The following is a 20,970-nucleotide window of genomic DNA, read 5'->3' as shown; positions in this document are numbered from 1 at the left end:
CTTAGTTTTGTTTTCAGTGCCAGTCTCCATTTGAATTGCAGGTGCTCTCCCGTGTGTGTTTGTTTAGGGAAATCACTGCAGCTCCGCCACCTGTCCTCACCTCCTCCAGCATCCAACGAACTTCAACCGACAAAATCCAGGTGAGTGTTTATATCTGGCTTCCTTGCTGTACTACTACTAATAGTTTTACACCCTGGGAACAAATGTGTGTTGTGGATTTCAGCTCCATTCACGCATTTTCTGGGATTATCCATTTGTTATGACTTTTTTTTTTTTTTTAAAGAGATTTTGAACTTTGCTCGGAGCAAGTCTTGTGACTTTTTGCCGCCGCGGTGCTTCTGGTGTGGACGGCTCTCTGGGGAAAACAGTGGTGTGAAAGGAGCAGGCTGAGAGGAGATACACTTAGAGTCACAAGGCGGGACAATGGACAACTGTGTGTAGGACTGCTGGAGTTGCCTGGGGCATAACAGTTTGCTGAATGACACTCTACATTTACTTTGAACTTTTTCCTGCCAGACCACCATGGCTACTTATTTAATTTCTTCTCTAAGTTTGAACTAAGTCTCTGCTGTAAATACAAGTATGATTTTTAACTAAAAAAGATCATTTAAATATTACGTCTGTTTCAGAATTCTCACTTAAGATAAATGTGTGTTTTTTCAAAATAAATGTATAGCGTGTTTTTCCATGGCACATGCTCAGTGGAGTTTAAGCCCCCAGCCATATTTTGGTTTGTGTGACCCCCCTTGTTTTGCTCTCTCTCTCACCCCTGAATGGAGAGCATTGTGATTTCTTCTCTTCCTGGATGCTTTAGTGGCAACAAAACCACTCCGACAGCATTCTTTAAGAAAAGAGGAACTTTTTTTCTCTGTTGTCCTGTCATCGTGGCGAGCGTTCAGCTCTACAGTTGCTTTCAAAGTTTAAAAAACTTATGGGGAATTATAGCTGAAAGTATTTGAAAAAAAAGAAGAAGAAAGGAGGTAAGTTTTTTTCTTCATGGGATTAAAAATGATCTTATACATTTGTTTGGCCATTTTTACCACATTAGGGGCTTTGAATGATGACATAACTCATGGAGAAATGTAATTTAATTTGTCAAGAACAGAGCTGCACTGTGGCGAACAATAAAAGAAACTCCTCTTCCTCTTCAGGCGCATGGTGATGTACAGCCGAGTTCTTCATCTCAAGGTCACCGGGTCATTGACGGCCGTTCTCACATGCTCTGACTGTGACCAGGCCATGAAGGATTGTGCATTCTCTGAGAAAGGTAAGACTGACGCTGCGTGTGCGTGTGTGTGTGTGTGTGTGTGTGTGTGTGTGTGTGTGTGTGTGTGTGTGAGGGGTTTGGTATTTTTGAACTTCCCACATGTGAATTACATGTGATCATACATGTGAGAGAAATCAGAGTCAGTAGCAGCTCCAAATGCTTGTTTCATGATCAACAAATGAAGACCGGCTTCAAGACCCTGTCACACCATATGGTGGAACACTGAAATTCATCTGCACATCTTTGTGAAACATTTGGTCTTAGACGTTTGCTGGTGAACTGCTGTAGCTGCAAGCTTGCTGTATCACAATATACATTTTGGTGCTACACATAAGCTCCCTGAGCTTCTTTCTATTTTCACAGCTCTGGGTTTTTACTACTGCCTGTTCTCAGGATTTTACATAATTTAATTCAATATGAGTTACTGAAGGTGGAAGAATAAACTCTTGCTATAGTGAAGGGAAAAGTGCTGTATGAATAGTAGTGTAAAGCGCTTTGAGTGGTTGTTAAGACTAGAAAAGTAGTATATAAATTCAGTTGATTTGCTATTGCTCACAGTACATTCACACATATGCCACTGATTCTTCTCTCATAGCTGTCTTCCAACCTTGTTCTTTTTTTGTGGAGCAGTTAATACTCAATAGAGACGGAAGAAGACGTCAAGAAGACGTACAATGATCATATTTTCAAACCACCAAACTGTTAAGTGTGCTGCACGTTCATGTGCATGCACAAATATGCATTTACCATGAACACTATGAATGCAGCATTTTCGTTGCAGGGTGTCTTCTGAAGGAAGGAGTGAGTCTCCTGGAGCTCTTTAGACCAACTGTCTCTTCAGCATGACAGCTAGCAACAGCCTTAACATCAATACATTGATTGATTGACACACATACAATCAGTGTGGAATTCAGATGTGCTGCGTTGTTTATGTTTTTATATTGGGCTAGGTAATAATGAGAGGGACAATTTGGTAGTGAATGAAGAAAACCGGGACATTTTACTTTTTTACAGATAATTGTCAGGAGTCGGGACACCCAGCTTAAAACAGGGACAGTCCCAGACAAACCGTGACGTCTGGTCACTGTTGGTCAGCAGTGTGCGTTCTCATGTCAAATTTCAGCAAAGTGGGACTCGATGTGAAGGATTTGTGTGGATTTACCTTGGCTCCCCGAGTTGTAATTGATTGATTTCAGACTGAATTTAAACAGCTTTGGATGTTGGTGTGACCGGGACTTTACAAAATTGGATGAAAATTTGTGAATAAATCCCAGCTGCGTTTTCATAGTGACGCACACTGAATGACCCAGGAGCTCACACATGAGCTGATGACCTTCTGAGTGTGCAGCAGCTGACCCCAGATCAGATTGAGGTTAGCGACATTTTACACCCCAGCACCTGCTTATGGCACATTAATCCCCTGATAGGACTTTCTAACATGGTGCATAAATATGTGAAGGGGAATGCTGACCCACGCTAGGTATTACTGTAGTGATGAAAAGACTAAAGAACATGTTTTGTGCTCGGGCTTTGGAATGATTGTTGAATGTTGACTTTGTAGAAGCTTTGATATACGGTGGCTTCAGGGAGTATTCAGGCCCCTTCACTTTCTGAACACTTTATTGTGTTGTAGATTTAATAAATGGATAAAATTGATATTTTTGCAACTAAGCCACCATGACAAACACAAGAAATGTATAAGGATTGCTAAAGTATTCACAACCTTAATTCAGTTCTATGTGAAAACAACTTTGACAGCAGTTACACCCTCAACTCTTCTTTGGTAAGTCAAGTAATCTACAAGCTTATCACAGCTGGATTTAAATAGTTTATCCAATTCTTCCTCGCAGATCCTTCCGATTGAATGGGAAATGTCTGGGAACTGCTATCTTCAGGTCTCTCCACAGATTGAGTTTAATTCTGGGTTTTGACTGGGCCAATCAAGGACAGTCAAAGGCTGACAGTGTTGTCTTGGCTTCAGGTCACTGTTGTGTTGAAAGGTGAACTGTCGCCACAGTCTCAGGTCTACTACACTCTGGAGCATCTTTTCTTCACCTCTCTGTATTCGGCTGCTTTCGTCCTTCCCTCAGTTCAGACCAGTCTCCCTGTCCCTGCTGGTGAGAAGCCCCATCACCCACCCCCACCCCCCTGCCCTTATGCTGCTACCACCATGTTTCTCTGTAGAGACGGTATTATCCATGTGATGAGCAGTGACTGGTGTTCATCAGACATAGTGTTTGGAGCTCTGCCCAAAGCGTTAAATTTTTGTCTCATCAGACCAGACAGTCTTTTCCCTCCTGCTCTCAGAGTCCTTTAAATACTGTTTGACAAACTCCAGCTGGCTGTCTTATGTCTTTTACTCAAAGAGGCCTCAATCCAGCCTCTCTACCATAAAGGCCTGGTTAATCAAGTGCTGCTGAGATTGTCATCCTTCAGGCAGTTTCTTCCATCTCTGCAGAGGACTCCTGAAGCTCTGTAGAGTGACTGTTGGGTATTTGGTCTCCTCCCTGACTAAGGCCCTTCTTGCCTGATTACTTAGTTTGACCGGACGGCCAACTCTAGAAGAGTCCTGGCTCCAAACCATTTCAATAAAGTGAAGGTGTCTGAATACTTTCTGAAGCCACTGGATTAAGTAATTCCTTAATATAAATATATTTTGCATTGCATGCCCTGGGTGAATATTAGTCAATAAGTATTTTACTTTTGCTCCTTGCATCAATTTAAAAACAGAAACTTTTGCCATGAAGTACATTATATTATATTATTCATCTCTACATCTCTATGATTGTGATAATAATAATAAACTGTTGTAGAAGCAGTGGCAGGAGAAGTCATAGTAAAGCTATGAAGAAACTGAGGGTTGTCTATGAAAGGAACAAAACAAGAGTTCATATATATCGTAGTTGATTTGCATGAATCTACATATATTGGGTATATTTTGCGTATTTGTGCTACACTGAGCGAGAGAAGAAGAAGAGAGGATGTGGTGTGTATGTTGTGTTCTGCACTTATCGTAAAACAACTCATAGACAAAGTGTGACAGTGTTTACTGCTGCTGTGCTTTTAGCAAATATCCTTTACCTCTGTCATTATCACCCTGCTTATTATGGATTCACACACGCACACACACACACACACACACACACACACACACACACACACACACACACACAGGAAACCGCCCCCTTCACTCATTCCAATCGACACACTCGGTTTAGCTTTGCGAGAGATTGTGTGTTTGTATGTGCATCTGTTAGTGTGTGTGTGTGTGTGTGTGCACGTGCACATGCCTCTGTGTGTGATAGCGTGTGTGATGTGTGTATGTGTGTGTGCCCAGTAGACTGAGTTATGAGCGTGAATGGAGTGAATGGTATTTGACCATGTGCATTGTGTTTTATGAGATGAGCAGGCTTTAATGACTCTGTCACCAGTAAATGGGCTCTGATTTGTAGCACAGCTGTCGCTCCACACTCTGATCAACTCAGGCCTTCTGGAGACACACACACACACACACACACACACACACACACACACACACACACACACACACATACACAGGAGGGGAATTAGCAAATATTCAGCGTGTACCCCTCACCTAAACATCCGTATTAAACCGTACATGCTCACAGCCCAGTCCATGTAGATTGGGATTCTGGCACAAACAGTCTCATTAACGTGTGTTGTCGATACAGAAAGTAATTGCAATCTGAAGTCTAATCAGAGAGGAATTACAGCTGTTCAGATGCAGGCAGCAGTCAGACATTAGATCTCATATCCAATCAATGCACCTATTCCTCAGAGATACCACTGATCCATTACGTGGTATTGGTTTTGTGGCTTTGATCCCATTTTTGTAGCTACAGTGCAGATGGAGTTATGTTATGCATTAACACACTGTGCAGATGTGGCAGGGAGGCTTTCGGCTGGGGCAGCAGGGTGGTGCAGTGAGTTGCTCTTCAACCAAAGAACCAACCTCCACTTTTCCAAACATCCACCCTGCAGAGATATCCTCCAAGGCATCTGCTCTGTAGTTGAACCTGCTCTCTTCCTGTTGCCGGGCGAAAATGAAAAAACTATTTGACTATGGGGATCAATAACACATTACAGCAGTCAAGTAATGTAAGCTTGGTAATCTCATCTTTGTGTGGGTGCAAGTCTAGTTTCCTATCCAAAACAGGAAGTGCTTGGCTTATGAAGAGCGTTAAAAAAAAGGGTATTTTTTAAGTGCTGAAAGGAAAATTAGAACTGACAGTATTGATATGTGAGATGACATCAAGAATTTTAAGCTTAATTCTTTACCCTGGACTGCCAAGGCTTTAAAAAGGGAGGGGGTGTCCAGCCTGGTAGAATATTCAACTATTAGTAGAGTTACCGAGAGTTACCGAGCTTCTTATCTGGTTGACGAGATCAAACCCAGCCAGCTAACTTTGTGGTGGCTTAAGAACTTTTAAAAACACACAATTAACGAATGTTAACTTTCCAGTTTGTACTTTCTTGTTATTAGCTGTTAGCAGTTTTACAATTACGTCTAGATTTAGCTACCTGTGTTAACTTTTTGTGTTTTAAAGGGATACTCCAGTGCCAAAACAAACAGAAAGGTCAAAATGGAGGCAGCAGATGCCAAATGATCCTGAGTAGCAGTTTAGGTCAAGCTCTTTTTCCCATTTCCCATAATGCTGCCTTAAAATACCCGCTTTGTTACACTGCATTTCTGTTAGAAATTGTAGAATTGTAAAACGGAGATCAAATTCATTCTTATTTTAGTAGTGTTCCTAAACTAAACTTCATGTGTAAAATTGTTCTCTGATACATTATTAGGACAATATCGCACTACAAGAAGTAGGACTGTATACTGATATCAGAATGGTGAGAAAAAGGGAAGTAACTAAGGAAGACAGACTGGTTGGTCAGAGGTTCATCCTACAGCAAAAATAATGAGCCAAAATACTAAGAACAGAACCAGACGGAGGTTTCATATGATGAAGACCAGCACAGACTCCAGGTGAAAGCAAAGAAACACATCTGTGGGAACTTTTGAAACAGTGTTGGACCAACTTTCTGAACAATAATTAAATACCATTGTAGAAAAACCATCATGAGTGTTTTCAGCTGCTGAATGAATCAAAAATCAACAAAAAGATTCAATGATTCCTTTTTTTTTTTTCAACTGTTTTTTTTTGTTCTCTGCTTTAATTTAAAAAACACAGAGATATTGAATTATATAAATTCAAATAACAGCTGGAGACACTGAGGTGTTCTCAAAACTCTGTCCAGTTGTTTGTGTGTTTGGTAGAATTGTTAGTCTGGTATCTGGCGAAGGTTGTGATAGAGTCTTGTTATTGTAACTTATCACCAGCAGATGTCACTGTTGCAAAGTATTTACTGAGCATCACAGGTTTGGAGTCCAGTCTTTTCATTGCTTTGCGTTACAGCAGTTGGTCCTCTCCTCTTCACTCCACTGCATCAACTTAGAGACATTTAAACGGTTGCATTGATCTACCCGTCCGTCTTGTTTACGCTGCAGACTCCAAGCGTACTGACAGAGTAACAGGTGTGCCCTTTTGATTTCAGGGAAATGTCAGCGCAATCTTATGCCGGTGTGTATGAAAAGTGTGTGTGTGTGTTTGAGTGAACTCATGGCAGTCCCTGTACATTATCAAGTTTGAAATGATTTCCCGTGTCTTGCCCTCTCTCAGTATCACGTCCTTTGTGTCTTTTACTCTCTTGTCTACTTCTCTCTGTTCATTTAGTGCTCAGCCGCAGCAGCAATTCCACTCATGTATGCTGCACCTTGTTGACTTTACCCTCATTAGAAGGCCAAATGAATATGACGAGTTGTGACATTAGGCTACAGCTGGAACAAATGCGCCAGCCGCTCACTCTCTCCAGCCTGGCCAATATTTCTCTCTCTCTCTTTCTCTCTCTCTCTCTCCACAAACATGTGCGCACTTATTTTCGGGGAAGGGCTTGGTGGGGTTGATGGGTTTGCAACAATATTGGAAATGTAGATGGGCCTGTGTTTTGAATTGGATTGCACGCTTTGATGCAGAGACAGATTGTAAACTGTGATTTTATTAAATCCTTCATTAGGATTCATCAGTGAGATTGGATCAGAAAAAGGTCACTGTGCAGATGCGCCCCCCACCTCTCTCCTCTTTGCTCCATCCCCCTTATATATACCCTCCTCCCCTTTCTCTCTCGTTTACCCCCCTCTCTCCCACTCTCTCTCTCTCTGCTTCCACTTTACAAAGCATAGGGGACTTGCTCTCACCCGCCATCTCTCCCTCATGCTCTCTTACTCGCTCTCTTCCCTCGCTAGCCCTTGCCTGAAACAAATTTGCGATGAAAATGGGGAAAAATGATCATCATGGGCCTGCTAGAGAAACACAAGGTGAAAGTGACATTATCCCCCCACCCTGGACCACCCGCCCCCCTCCTCCTCCTCCTCTGCACAGCCATCTAGGCTGGCGCCAGTGGGACGCCTGTGCCACAAATCATTTGTATACTCTCATTTCTGCAAGCGGCCCGTGATGTTGCTTACTGCTTAGCGAGCAGATGACTTTCAGAAAGAAGAGTGAATTGGGAGGGAGGGATGAAGAGATGGGGAGACGAGGAAAGAGGAGCAGAGGGAGGGAGGGAGGGGGGGGTGTGTGTGTGGCAATTTGCCGACGTGCGAGGACGTCTGTGGGAGTTGGATCTGAAATTGAGAGGGAAATTGTGTGTGCCATATGTCAAGTTCTGCAAAGGAGGTTTTCATTGTGCACCTATACTGTGTGTGTGTGTGTGTGTGTGTGTGTGTATGTGTGAGTGAGTGAGTGTGTGTGTGTGTGTGTGTGTACATGAATATGCGTGTGTGTTTTCCGTTTCAAAATGAAGCATCTGGGTTGTTTATTGAATCACCTTCGCCATTGTCTATATTCCCTGCTGTTATCACCAAAAGAGCTGCTGTCCCACTTAACAACAAGGAAATGGGAAATGTGGCACACATATTGTCTGTAGCTAGTGTTTGGTCATCTTTGTCTCTCTTACATGTACACACACACACACACACACACACACACACACACACACACACACACACACAACACACACACACACACACACACACACACACACACACACACACACACACACCCTTCCCCCACCCCTGCCCACTGTGAGACATCATGATTCTTCTGGTACACTGAATAAATTCTCCATGCAGTCTGAGCATTGGTCCATGCAGGCAAACATGTGACATTACCAGGAGTATTATTTCATTTCAAACACACACACACACACACACACACACACACACACACACACACACACACACACACACACACACACACACACACACACACACACACACACACACACATTTGAATCCCCAGGTTCATGAAACAACCACAAACACACCCATCAGGTCATGGACGCACACAGACATTCTGTATTCATGTGTGTGTGCCTCCACCCCCAATACACATGCAGGCACACACACACACACACACACACACACACACACACACACACACACACACACACACACACACACACACACACACACACACACACACACACACACACACGCCCTCAGATTCTCATATTAACACATAAATATGCGCATACACACAAACATCACCTTCCTGCTTTCAAACATAAACACTCTTTCACCATTTCTCTCTTATTCCAGTCCACCCACACACACACAGACTTTTACTTCTATGTTTGTGAGGACACTCGTTGACATAATGTGTCACCTAGCCCCTTACCCTGACCTCAGCCATCACAACTAAATGCCCAACCCAAAACCCTAAAACCAAGTCTTAACCCTCAAACAACCATTTGAAGTTGTGAGGACTTAGGTCTTAAACTCAAACTGGTCCTCACAAAGATAGAAGTACACACACAGATATACAGCACTCACAGTCAGGTTCATGTAGAGTAAATATAGAGCGGAGACACTGTGGCACAGTGACCTGCAGAGGAACCCGTACACTTTGCCTGCTACTTCCACAGGACCCTGTGCTTTCAGGAAAGCCATGCAGTATTCATGGCTCAGTCACGGGGCTCCGTGCGGCATGATGGTAGAAACAGCAAACACTGTGGAAGTGTGCTGCAAGCAGCTCAGCAGGGCACTGCTACTGTTACACAATACGCACCGTAGTTCTGCCGTGTGTGTTTTTGTATTTGCTGCATGATCTATGAAGTGGAACTGCTTCTTTTCCCAAAGTGTAAACTGTTTTGATATTTGAGAATTAATTCTTTCTCTTTTTTTGATGAGTATGTCTCTATATACCATGCACACATGTGCATCTGTGTGTGTTTGTGTGACTGCCTGTTCCATGCACGTGTGTGGTCGGGTGTTCATGTTTCATGTGTTTGTATGTGCCCTCTTTACGCTTCACTGCCTGCTTTGAGAAATAGGTCCATTCTTCATTATTACCCCAAAGGCTGTCTGGGTGTGGACCGTCTCGAACACACACACACACAGACTCGCGTGTACAGAGGGAGCTCCCTGTGACCCACATTCATCAGATCCAACCCTATAGGGCCTCCAGGGAGCTTCAGGGGAGTTGTGCCCCCAGCAGGGTGCACCGTGGCAGGGCCTTGACTCTGAGATATGTAGCCCCTGAACCTGGGACCTTCCATCCTGTCCAGGGGGACTGCAGTTATCAATGCTGCCTGTTTCCACTGTCACAGCTCCACCTTTGAGGGAGTTTGCCATTGAGACGATGAGATTAGAGAGTGGCATGGTTGGTTGACACCAGCAGACCTGCATCAGGGCCACAGTGATCTGAACGCAAACACCTTGTGCCTGTTTTCTGTCAGAGGAACTGTAAAAATAAATTGCAGATTTTTGAAAGATAAAGTACAATATTATCAGGACATTATACACATAAAAAAATCGTAAAATTTTTTATTTCTTTTTGTTAATTTGAATTTTTATCACAATCATCATTTTTAGTCCTTGTTTGCAGAACATTAATATTTTAAATGTCCCATATTTTACACTTCTGTGTTTTATTTGAAGTCTTTATTCATAAGAAGATATATTTGTGGTTTTAAGAACTAAAAACCATCTCAATGTAGTTTTACATCTCCTCTCTCAGGCTTCTCTCTGGAGCTCTAGTAACAACAGGAAGGTGAGCCAATCAGAGGAGAGGAGGCTCTGAGCCTCTCTCCTGATTGGCTGACTGCTTTCTGAGTGGTTGAATGAGAATATGGCAGATTTCAGGTAAACACAGAAACCAAATCCTGCAAGGTTGGATGGTGGGTACAGGTGTGCAGGGCTTGGGGCACGGCTGAGAGAGGTGACTGCTTTGTTGTGACATCACAAAGTTACAGAAGTCCTGATGGCTCATTTTAAGGCTCAGTTTCTGAATACAGGCTGTGTCCATTTCTCTGTGGATTGAGTGCGTTGATACTTTCACAGTATGAATATAGAACCTAGAACCTATAAGTTAAAAATGGAATACGTAGGATATTTAAAATCAAGTATGAAACTTTTTTTGGAAATGGAAATCTCACTTTACACCATATGGGACCTTTAACATATTCTATTTTTATAGATTATAGATTAGAATATTCACAATATCTATGATCATTGCATCTGTCCCTGGACATGCTGGCTATTAAGATATGTCCTCCTACTGAATTCCTGCTGTGAGTGATTAAGACATATCAAACTGACTTTTTATTACAAAATTCCCTCCTGAGATCAGCTGGTCAAGCTGGTTGTCTGGGTGCTAACATGCCCACCATGACAGTGCTGATGTTTAGTAGGTATAATATTTACCCTGGGCACCATCCTAGTGTAGTGCATTCACATGATAAGATTTGCTAATTAGCACTAAACAGAAAGTTAAGCTGAGGCTGATGGGAATGACGCAAATGTTATAGGTTTTTGCTTGTAAATTGACGCACTGGATGAATTTCAATTTTGACCCGATGATGTTGTTAAGTGAAAAGTCAGGTAGTCACCAAATACAATTCCTCCTGACATGGAGGGGTTTAAAATCACACACATACTCTGGATGAGATTAGTTCAGGAACACCTAGAAATATAAACATTGTCTGAAAGGGGCGAAATGTTTGAAAAAATGTGAACTTACCCTTTAATGGTGTTCAGCGTGTCTTCATTGAACGAATGAATATGTGATGTGGTTCTGTCGGCCTCATCAGACCGTGACCTTCAGCATGCACTGGGGCGGTTTGCAGCCGAGTTCGAAGCAGTTGTGATGAGGGTCAGCACCTCCAAGTCTGAGGCTGTGGTTCTCTGCCAGAAAATGGTGGATTGCTCTCTTCTTGGTTTGGATGGAGTTGAAGTATCTCAGGGTGTTGTCTCAGGGTAGGACGGAGTGGGAGACTGACAGGCCTCAGAGCCTTAGAGATAGAGTGAGGAGCTGTGACATCCGGAGGGAGCTCGGAGTAGAGTTGCTGCTCCTTTGCGCTGAAAGGATCCAGTTGAGGTGGTTCGTGCATCGGGTTGGGATGCCTCCTGGGCACCTTCCATCGGAGATATTCCAGTAAGAGGCCCTGAGGTAGACCCAGAACACGCTGGAGAGATTATATATCTCATCTGGCCTGGGAACGCCTCAGGATCCCCCAGGAGGAGCTGGAAACCGCTGCTAGGGAGAGAGATGTCTGGAACGCTTTGCTTGACCTGCTGCCACCACGACCCAGCCGTGGATAAGCAGCAGAAAGAGGATGGATGGATATTTTTGGGGGTGTAGTTTTCACCTTCATTAGATAGTTTACAGTGAAGTGTGTTAAGTGGATTTGATATGAGTTTTCTCAGCATTAACTATCTGTGAAATAAAAGAACAAAACAAACTCATTTTCTTAACGTGTCAGCAATGAAGAGCTTGCCCTACTGACTCCTCTGAGGCCTGTAGCTTTTTAAAGCCCAGTCAGCAAAACAAATAAACCACTGCAGCATAACGAGAGCAATAACAAGTCATTTAAATGCAGTTTTACAATAAGGGAGTCACAGCTGTCTTTTAAAGATGAGTGATAATAGGTGTTTTTCGTCGAAGCACAGTCTGGTCTTTATGAAATGCTGTTTCTGGGGAAAAGTATCGTTTCCGATCTTTCCCAAAGTCTCACTGAGTCGAAAGTGACTTGAGACAAAGTTTGTTTATCTCCTCATTACGGATGTGGAATGTATCTCCCACCAGCACACTGTGTTTTAACAGCCGCTTTGTTTGAGCTCAGGTGTCACACAAAGTTGTCTCGTTTTGCAACAGAGCACCACTTGTGACAAACTGCAAACTTTTCAACCAAGTTAGAGAATAGGCACTTTGATACTTGAGTCTTTAGTTTGGCGCCTTCCTTTCTCAGACCAGGTGGGCGCCATTGAGAGGGAAATCTCTTTTTGGAGGGTGTAAGTTTGGGGTTGTAACTCATGAACGGGACCGCTTTGAAAACACACAGGCTGCTGAGCGAGTGAGTTTTTCAGACACTGAGCTCTTTGCTGTTGCGTTCTCCAGCCCTCATGAATAATTCGGCAGCACCGCTTGTCACTGTCGTTGTTGTTGTTGTTGTTGTCGGCTGTGGTGTCACTCCTGTCTGCGAGAGACGGAGGAGACAGAGGACTCTTTACACTTCAGTCTCCTCTGCACTTCCTCTTTCATTCACAGGCAGAGGAAGCGGCGGGGCTGTGTGCTGTGTGTTTGTATGGGAGGGAGAGACAGATAGAGAGAAATCATGTCTGCCTGTCTGGCATAATGGCCTGTTTGTACCCGAGTGCTGGTTTGAGGGAAGGAGGAGAAGGAGGAGAGGAGGCAGGGAAGGAGCAACAGAGGTCCTAAGTCAAGAAAAACCTCTCACCTACCTGTTTTTGTATCTGCATGTTTTCATTTTTTCAACAATTTCAATGGAACGATTTGACATTCTGGGAAACAGACTTATTCACTTTCTGACTGAGAATTAGATAAAAGAGTGACACGCTCATGTTTGACCATTCAATGTGAGGCTGAAGCCAGCGGCTGGTTAGCTTAGCTTTCCTTAAAGACTGAGGCCCCATTCAGAACATCCACTGGCCCACTCCATAGTCCACTACAGAGTGAACTTTGTAGAGCTCTCTGAATTTTCAGCTGTAAATGTTGTCCACTGTATAGCGTACTACAAAACTGTAGTGTACAGAAGCTGTACACTGTATCGATCCAGCAAGACCATCATGCATTGCGACCATTGTCTCGTTAAGGACACAAATTAAAACATCATACATGAAAGATGTGTAGAAATTGCTCTTCTTGTAAGATAGCATGTATCTGAATGTATTTTTCCTCATGTGATGCAGATGCTCTGGCGTTGAAGTAACAAAGATAATGATTGTGAATATGTGGCGCATAATTATGTACCAATTTCACATCCAAGTAGTGTCCGAAATGTGTCACCTGCTGTCTGCACTTATCCCCTAGTGAGTCTGCTATGTAGCAAACACTATATAGTGAGTGAGTGAGCGAACAAGTGGATAATCCGAACATAGCTTGAGAGCAGCTAGTCTTGGTCGGTCTGTCCTGAAAATACATGTGCTACTGCAAAAACATGTGCTTCTTCTTCTCTATTCGCCTTCACTCTCTTTCTCTTTTGGTTACCTAGTAACAGTTCAGCTATAGTTCGGAAGCAATTAATCAATCAACAGAAAATTAAACCGCAAGAATATTGATAATCAATCACTTGTTTGAGTAATTCATCAAGCAAATATTACAAACATTTACTGGTTCCAGCTTTTCTGCCAAGAGGATTAGTTTTATGTCCTTGTAAGTTTAATATGATTTAGTTTTGGCCAAAGATCAGGTTCTGAAAATTATATGATTGGCATTTTTGTTAAATTTATTAAACAGAAAAAACAACTCAATCAACTGATTCATCAATAATCACAAATATTGTATTGTAATAATAATAATGATAATAATAATTAACTTTATTTCATATCAGAGATGTAGCTCAAAGTGCCTCACACTTTAATTGTTGTTGTCCTGCTCATTTGTATTTTGTCCAACAACTAAAAATATGTGGGACACTGCAGGCAAATATCTGTGCCTGGAGAACATGATTTGCATCTGAATAATTTTTCAGCAACTCCACAACAAATTCTTGGCCACATTTTTACATCTTGTTTCCACATCATGACCTGTCGAAGTTCTGTAGTTGCATTGCAAATCTTCTCTTCAGTTCAAATCAAAATGCATAATTTGGCCTTCAAGGGGCAATTTGAGGAAAGTGAGTTTAAAAACACAAATACACACAAACAACTGATTAGCATCAGCATTAGTATTAGCTTAAATTGGTCACAGAGGGCATGTGTGGGGTCACTGAGGGTCTCTTACGGCTTTTTTAGGACCTGTTAAGTAGAGTTTTGTGCAAAAGTTGGGGTGTTTGGGTGCCAACACATGCAGACTATTAGCAGACACAACAATTTACAGATGTCCCCTAAACATCTCACATACAGGTAATTAGTAGACACTAGACACAGCACTCATCATCAGGGGCCCCATTTAGGAGCATTCTTGGGGCAACAGCAGTGCACTGTGTAGTGTTTTTATGGAGGTTTCATTGTCATGCCAAAATGTGCCAATATCAGAGTCCATTGGGGGCCCCTTTCCCCTTTGAGGGCCCCAAACATTTGACTGGTTTTCCTCTCCCCTGCCCCCCTTTGCCAACTATTAAGCAGATAGGGGTGGAAATATACTGACTGGGGTCTGTTGGTGAGGACAATGATGATCTCTCTGATGAGTTTAATGGAAACAAGAAACAAAACTGCTCATCGTTGTCAGTGAACACGAGCTGAGAGAAGTAATAAGTAACTTCAGTGCAGAGGATGTTGCAGGAAAGATGCAAGAGGAGGCTTTACTCACACTCACACCTGCACAGACACTGACCTGCTGCTGCTGCTGAGAGTGTATGTTCTATAAGCCAAGACTGGACTGCTGGAGGAGAAACAAACACCTGCGTGTGAATCATTCATGATTTCCACAAAAGCAGCTCTTTACTTTCCTCCTTTCTTAAATATCAACCAGTGTTGGACATGCGGGACATGACAGGTTAATTTTGTCTCCACCTTCTGGGTAAAACTTTACTTTAACCAACTGTAATTAGCATTTATAAGCAGCATTTAAACACACTACTAATACAATATAATGTAACTCGCTATGTAAGCCTCCTGTAAAACATCCATAACTGGTGCATTAACAGTTAATGAATGACACATTACACAGTAAAACAAAGTAAAACAAAGCTGTAACACATTCAATGACTGTGTGTTATAAAGCATTTATTAAAAATCATCACAAATCATTGTACGAATCATATGTAGCTTTCTGCTGCATTTCATGGTCTTCTTCAGCAGATTGAGTTTGCTTTGTCATGGAGCAAAGAAAATATTTATTTTATATTTTTTAAATATATTTATAAATAACTAAATAGTTAATATTCATATAAGAAATGAAATAATCTGGTAGCATCAGGTTACATATAATATTGTCAATCATTAATTCACTTACAGCTGCTTCATAGGACAAATTATAGTTATATAGGAATTATAGTTGTTAATAAATACACTAATAAACACTTAAAAACATCTTTACTCTCGCATGCAACTACATTATGATGTGTATGAAATATAAACTGCTGATGAGCTGAACCTTCAGACTCATTGATCTGTTTCTGGACTTCCTGTATCGTGTTTCATGTCTCAGTGGTTCCAGCTCCATGCTTGAAAATATCCAAGGACATCAGCTGGCTCTGTTTGTGTTTATTTTATGTTATTAAAGAAAACTACTAAATCATTTTTGGGATTTAATTCACAGATATTATTAATCTATTCATCGCTTAGTTGGCTAGAGAAGGTTTCAATGTTGCTGCTGGAGTAGAATGTTTTTATTGTTATGTTGCTGCTGCTTGTTTATTGATAGCACATCATGCTGCTGCAGGTGCTGGTCTTCTGTCTTTACTCAGGCCTGTTGAATGTGAGTCTTGTTGGATCAGGTGTGACTGAGCTCAGGTCGCCTTCAAAACAGAGCAGATTCATTTTCCCACGTCACGTTTTCCACGGGTGAAAACCTGTGAAAACCTCTAAAAGTACAAAAACTTCAAGGTCTGAATATTCATATTTTCTTTTTGATGCATTTGCAATTCGGAGACCATTATTATTGATTGGCCAAAAAGTAAATTTAATCAATTTAAAATTAAATATACAACACAACAAAGTGTGCAGGGGTATGAATACTTTCTGAACTCACTGTAAGTATAATAATACACATGTTACAATGTGGAGAGTGTGTGCAGTATAATGTGTGGCTGCAGTCACAGGGAACGCCTTAATACCCCCCTCACCGACACACACACACACACACACACTCCAGTAAGTACACCTCTGAAATAAAGTGAACACAATGCAGGACAAAATGAATAAGGGAGGAGAGGGGGCTGATGGAAGGTGTATGTGTGTGTGTGTGTGTGTGTGTGTGTGTGTGTGTGTGTGTGTGTGTGTGTGTGTGTGTGGTGTGTGTGTGTGTGTGTGTGTGTGTGTGTGTGTGTGTGTGTGTGTGTGTGTGTGTGTGTGTGTGTGTGTGTGGTGTGTGTGTGTGTGTGTGTGTGTGTATGGGATAGAGGGGGGTGAGCCTCTATTTGCATGTAAATAGCTAAACGCACCAGTCCTCCGCTGCGGGGATGACAAAGAGCATTCTGGGATTGCCTGGGCTTGTTTGTCATCCATCAGTGGAGAGGAGGAGAGGACGGCGGTCAGCGTGGTCAACAGACACACACGAGAGAGAGAGAGAGAGAGAGAGAGAGGAGACGAGAGAAGGAGAGACAGAGAGTTGGCAAATGGATTCTCTCCATCGTCAAGAACAAAACACAAATCAAGGATACTTCCTGTTTATAAGCCTCTCTCTCTCACTCTCTCTCTCTCTCTCTGTCTTTCTCACCTCTTAATTCAAATTTTAATTCTTCCCTTGACCCTTTGCCCTTCTTGACTCCCTCTGTTATTGCTCCATATCCCTCACTCCCTCACTCCCTCACTCACTCACTCACTCACTCTGCTGCCCCCTCCCTCCCTTGCACTCACTCCTTCAATCATTCACTCGCCCCCTGGCTCCCCCCACCTCTCGTCTTCCCACCATCCCACCGTCTCTATCTTCCCCATCTTTGTACATACTTTGCCTTCCATCCTCTGCTATTTCCCATAACTCGCTTCTTCACCCCCCCCCCCACCCCCCCTTTTCTCTTTCTGTCTCTTCTTCGATTTCCCTGGTGGACTCTTACAGTAAACTGCCGGCGTAATTTAAATGCAGTGCCTTCCTTTTCAAATGGATGGCGTGCAGGACAGGAACAGGAGGAAAAAAAGAGGGGACAGGGGAGGGGGAAGCAATGAATCCCATTATCGCGTATATCGAAAAGGCTTAGAGCACAAGCTCAATGCATGAGGCTTCAATAAGCCAAATAAACCAACTCGGATCAGGCTGTCAACCCTACAAAGGCATTTAAAAAGCTTTTATTTGGTAGTAAAAAGTTTCTTTTGTGTTGCGACCATTTGTTTACATGTTAATCTGTGCAAGATGTGTCGCACTGAGTGTGTGTGTGTGTATGTGTGTGTGTGTGTGTGTGTGTGTGTGTGTGTGTGTGTGTGTGTGTGTGTGTGTGTGTGTGTGTATGTGTATGTGTATGTGTGTGTGTGTGTGTGTGTGTGTGTATCCAGCCCTTGGCTTCGTCTCCAAACTGATCCCATGTCTTAAAAGTCTTCTCACACACAAACACAGTCACATATATGAACTCCGGTGAGTAGAAGTGTTCGGTACATGAATGAGTTTTCAAACTGATCTGACCTCACTGAGTCACTGTTGACCTTTCAACACTGTCGCTCCCCTCGCCGGTGACTGAGAGCGGCCTTGTCAGCTCGACAGTGAGACACGAGCTGCGTGCCAGTTCAGGGGATGCATCCTTCTGAGGTTGCATTTGAAGGAGGCGGTCCCATTTCGAAGGCTCCTTCAAAAGCAACAAAGCACTGAGCAACAAGTGCGCCCGAGTCAAGTTCATTACTTTTTTTTTGTGTCCCCTGGAAACACTTTCGTTGTTGTCTGTGCTAATTGCATCGTGTTTCTGTACTTGGTTGTGTTGTGAGTATTTGCAGCATGTGTGTTGTCCAACTGATGAACATGTTTTCTTACAGCTGCAGCGCATTGAGCTTTCAGGGCCACCGTACCGAACCTTACAGGGACTGAATGGGCTTGTTTTCTACTGAGCTAAAGGTGACAGCTTGAACCAGCAACAGACTCAATATATGACTAAACTTAAAACACTATGGACAGTGATGCGTTCACTTGCACAGGAGTGTTGTGTTCGCAGCATGCTAGCAGCTCCTGGGCTTTAAATATTAAATCTGTATATGTTCGTGTGACAGTTTGCGCTGCTTGTGCTGTCACCAGAAGTTCACGGCGTGAGTTAGTCTTTCTTTTCACAAACATTATTAATGTGTGTGTGTGTGTGTGTGTGTGTGTTGGATTCAGTGACCCCTCTCCCATTATTGATCTGGATTCCCTATCTTGTCTCTCTGCGTCGTTTTCTCTTTGCTCGTCAATAACACACATCTAGCAAATGAAGAGGACTTTGCCATTTACTGTAAACGACTGGATTCTTTTGTTTTTGCTCTGAAGTGCATTAGCTGCTGTTGCATCAGTCTTGTTGTGTCCATCATGTCACTTTAGGTTTTTTCCCTGCCTTGTCGCTGCGTTGTGTCGTGGTTTTCAGTTTCAGTCTGCTCATTCATCCTTTCATTCATTCAGTCCAGCGGTTTCTTGCGTTAATGTTCTTCTTCTGCAGTCATTTCAGACCCTGCCTTTCCCTCCAGTAGAATCACCTGGCCTGCTCCTCCTCCCCACTCACCTGCTCACCTGTTCCCCATCCACTCATTAGTTTACAGTTCAAACACCGGCCCTTTTCCACTTGCTCTCTGCCAGATTGTCTTTGTGCCATGTGCCTTAGATTTCCAGTCTGCTTGTTTTGAGTGTATTGGACCTTGCTTTTTTTTCTTTTTTTTCATTTTGGATTTTGCTTCAGCTCGACCTCTTTGTACTTTGTTTGCCCACTTGGATTTTTGTATCCTTGTTTTTTTTTTCTCAGTAAAGACTCTTTACTTTTACATCTGCCTCCTGAGTCGTGCTCTTGGGTCCCTTCTCTGAGAACCATGACAGCATTGTATTAGTGCAGGATCATTCATTTTCTTCTAAAAATGTGTTTTTCTCCCTTAAGGACTAATTAGCCTCGTTGCAACTGCAGGGCTGAACAGGCATAGCCAGGGTTTACTCATTATTTATGCCACTAACTTTTCCTGCAAAACAATGTTTCTGCCTTGCCATATCTTTTTGCCAAAGGAGATGATTAATCAGTTGGACTGCGGTTTCAAATGAGCAAACTCTCGTTCTGTACTAGTGCAGGTAAACACAATCAACAGCAGCTTGAGTGATTCGACCCTCTGTCTTTTCAGACACAGAATACGTAACATTGCTTGGTTCATTCAACTGTTACAGTTCTGGCTTTTTGTCATTCAGGCTGGGGGTTTCTGTTCAGTCATTTTAGGACAGAAAGAGATGCGATGCTCGTGTGACATTTGGCACCTGGAGCAAAAAGTAATGACATGAAGGAAGAAGAGTGTTTTTCATTTCTCTCTCTGAATCAGTGATGGATTTTAAAACTTATTTTGGGGGTTGAAGGCTTAATTAATTTTCTCATTAATGCCCAACAGTTCACAGTCACATAATGGCGAGATGTTAAAGGTACTCTGTGGAGCACTGCGGGGCAAAGTTTTTACTAGTGGGTCTCTATTTAGTTTGAATTGTGTGCAGGCACAAGGACTGGTTTCACGCTGTTCTGCTGATCAACAGTTGGTGGTAATGAAGACGACCGCTATCAAGCGAACGCAGATGTAAACAACACAGGATTTTTAATAATTGCATTGAAAGTTTGGTTGTAACATCACAAAGTTACTGAAGTCCTGACGGCTCGTTTTAAAGCTCAGTTTCTGAATACAGGCTGTACAGATATGGGACCTTTAAATTCTGCATTTTAATACAACAACTGTCATGAATGGTCATGTGATGTACGTATTCAGATTCAGGTTATGGAGACGGAGATCACTGTCATTTTAAAGCACTGTGTTAAAATGAAAACGTAGTATTCTGGGAGTAGCCTTCATCAAACAGTATCTAATTCTTTATCAATTACCAAATGAAGTTTTAAGGACTATTAATGTTGAACCCATTAAAAGGACTCACGTCTGATGCTTCATGAACATAAAGTCTAATTTAAAAGTATGTCAGGTTAAAATGCCTCCTGGTAGCACCATCGCATGGACATATTGGACTGATAGCATGGGATAAATCAGGTCCCCACATGTGGTATGAGTAAGCCAAAGTTCTTGTATGTATATATGTGTGTGTGTGTGTGTGTGTGTGTGTGTGTGTGTGTGTGTGTGTGTGTGTGTGTGTGTGTGTGTGTGTGTGTGTGTGTGTGTGTGTGTGTGTGTGTGTGTGTGTGTGTGTGTGCCTAACTTCACCCCACAGTGCTATGGGCTAGCCACAGTTGCCCCAACAAGCCATATGGTCTGGTCCTAATCTGAGCCTCATCCTGCTGATAGCACTGAGGTTGACTTCTGTAATTAGAGCTGATCTCAGGCTACTGGTCACATTGACTGAGAACAAATTGGGCTGGAGGTGCATTAA

Source organism: Seriola aureovittata, chromosome 9 (assembly GCF_021018895.1).
Source record: "Seriola aureovittata isolate HTS-2021-v1 ecotype China chromosome 9, ASM2101889v1, whole genome shotgun sequence".
NCBI classification, from domain to species: domain Eukaryota; kingdom Metazoa; phylum Chordata; class Actinopteri; order Carangiformes; family Carangidae; genus Seriola; species Seriola aureovittata.
This window is presented reverse-complemented; position numbering follows the sequence as displayed.